Genomic DNA, 3,132 nt, shown 5'->3' on the forward strand with positions numbered 1-3,132 from the left:
TTCTAAGACATACAACCAGGGATGGAGAAATCACCTAAACTTTGGGTGGAGGGACCAACCTCAGAGATCTCAGAACTTCAACAATAGTTCTCAGGGCAGTCTCCAACAGAACAATGATTTGGAAGCAATATTGACAGGTTTTAGACAGGAAACCAGAGCATCCATCAAAAACCTGGAGATTCAAATGGGTCAATTAGCCACAAAGGTTGATGAAATTGATCAGAGGACCACTAATAGCCTTCCTGGTGACACAATTCCAAATCCAAGAGAGGAATGCAAGGCTATCACCGTAATAAGTGAACAAGTGGCGAGTACGGAAGCATAAGTTATACAGGAAACCAGAGCCTCTATTAGAAACTTAGAGGTACTAGTGGGCCAACTGAGCAAGCAATTACTTGAGAGGTCTGCAAGTACATTTCAAGGTGATACAGTGGTGAACCCAGGAGAAGATTGCAAGGGTATTCAATTGAGAAGTGGTAAAGTAGCTGGCTCTGAGACCAAGGTCAATGAAGATATGGTTGAAAAAGAAACTCCAGATGAGAAGAAGGAAGAAGTAGAGCACGCCCCTCCAAAGCGTGCAGACAACCCATTCCCAGACTCTCTTGACACTTATCCTACACTGCCAAAGGCTCCTGAGTACAAGCCTAAGATGCCGTATCCTCAGAGACTTCAAAAGGAGACCAAGGACAAGCAATTTTCAAAGTTCTTGGAAATCTTCAGAAAGTTACAAATCAATATTCCTTTTACTGAGGTTTTGGAGCAAATGCCTATCTATGTCAAGTTCATGAAGGAGCTGTTGTCAAAGAAAAAGCGTTTAAAGGGAGATGAGACAGTAGTCCTGACTAAGGAATGTAGTGCTGTCATTCAGAATAACTTGCTAAGGAAGATGCCAGATCCAGGGAGCTTTCAAATTCCATGCACCATTGGGAGCACAACCTTTGAGAAAGCCCTATGTGATCTAGGGGCAAGCATAAATCTAATGCCCTTATCTGTGATGAAGAAGATGCAAATCCAAGAGGCACAACCCACAAAGATAGCATTACAGATGGCAGACAAATCTATGAAGCCTGCATACGGATTAGTGGAAAATATCTTGGTTAAAGTGGGTAAGTTCTTCCTCCCAGCAGACTTTGTGATTCTTGACACAGGGGAGGATGAGAATGCCTCTATAATTCTAGGAAGACCATTCCTAGCCACTGGAAGAGCTCTGATTGATGTAGAAGTGGGTGAATTAGTGCTTAGAGTGCATAATGAGCAACTGGTCTTTCATGTCTTCAAAGATGTACATTCAACAGGTGAAGAAGAGAGGTGCATGCAGGCTGAGCTTATTAATCCAAACCTTCAAGAACCCCCTGATGATGCACATCAGAATTTGCAACTCAAACCTCCTGTGGTGACAACCGATAAAATTCCACCTAACATCAAACCTAAGTTTGGTGTTGGAACTGCATCATCCACCAAGGAGGAGGTCCCCAAAAAGAAAAAAAATACCCAAAGGATGGAGAAACAAAAAGTCCCCACTGAAGGTTTCTCTCCAGGAATGAAGGTGGTGTTGACTAGCAATCCAGCATGGGTTTATACAGTAATCAGAATCCTCTCTCTGGAGCATATTGAGCTACGTTATGGAGACACAGGAAAGAAGTTCAAAGTAAGGGGTGAAGAGCTGAGCCCCTATGATCCTCCTCCTTAGAGGAGCTGACTGTCAAGCTAGTGACGATAAAGAAGCTCTTGTCGGGAGGCAACCCGATAATTTCGTATCCTTAGCTATTTTTCGTAGTAGTAGTTTTCTTAGTTATTTTATTTTATTTTATTTTTATTGAGTTCTTACTAATTTTCTGATCATGCAGCTATGTTCTTCCAGGAACCGAACACCTCAAGCTATATTTCAAAAAAAAAAAATTACACGACGCGACCGCCCCATTGACGCGTCCGCGCCGCAAGTGATTGGAGAACATAATAACACGAACAGAGAGTCACGCAAGAGCGTGGCTGGAGGCGTGCCCGTGGCACAAATCGCCCCACGCGACCTCGTCGCTGACGCATCCGCGTCAGGTGGGAACATTGACCTCCCACGCGACCGCGTCACTCACGCGGCCGCATGCCCTGGAATTCGACGTGAAAATGGTGCACGACCGAAAGTTGTGCTAGAGTGGTGCTGGATTGGCGCTGAACGAACAATTCTTCCCACGTGGACGCATGGCTCACGCGTCCGCATCATATCCTTCTAATGGCCACTCACGCGATCGCCTGCCCCACGCGATCGCATCACCCAAGATTTGGCAAAAAAATAAAATTTCACACAGAGAGTTGTGCGAACGCGAGGCTGCCCTTGCGCCCGTAGCATAAAACGGGTCACGCGACCGCGTGATCGATGCGACCGCGTCAATCAGTATAAGCGCAATTCGCGCGACCGCGTGCTCCACGCGGCCGCGTCGCTTGCGCCGCACAGCTTTCCTGATTTGCCAACTATCTTATCTTTCTTTTCTCCCAATCCTAATTCTCTCTTGTTCTTTTACCTGTATATTCTTCTTTCCTCTCACTATTTATTTTTATTTTTAGTTCTTCTTTGCTTGAGGACAAGAAAACCTTTAAGTTTGGTGTTGACGCTTCGCTTATAGGTTTTCTGTCTATTCTTATGGCACCAAAAGGGAGGCGAATCATCTTCACGGAGGAGCACAACCTGAAAAATAAAATGTCCGCTAGGATAACTAAGGTGGTTGAGTTCCTTTCATTCTATATTCCTTCCCGCTTTTACTATGTTATGTTCTGGTTTTCTGCTATTTTGCTTTGTCTGCTGCATGATCCTTTATTAGTTAGAATCTTAGGACTAGTTTAGTTCTCCTTATTTCTTTAATTCTAAAAAGATGTCTCATGTATTACTCACTGAGCTTAAATTTAAATAAAAAAATATACAGGAGTGATATATTGCATGAGAAAGTGGGTCTATATTGAAGAATAGTCTTATTTACTTAAAAGTGGTGGTATTTCCTGTGATTCTGAATGCATGACATAAATAGTGCATAATTTTGATAGTGAAGTTTAGGAATGTTAAAATTGTTGGCTCTTGAAAGAATAATAATAATAAAAAAGAGAATTGTTATTGATAATCTGAAAAATCATAAAATTGATTCT

Source organism: Arachis hypogaea, chromosome 14 (genome assembly GCF_003086295.3).
Source record: "Arachis hypogaea cultivar Tifrunner chromosome 14, arahy.Tifrunner.gnm2.J5K5, whole genome shotgun sequence".
NCBI lineage: Eukaryota > Viridiplantae > Streptophyta > Magnoliopsida > Fabales > Fabaceae > Arachis > Arachis hypogaea.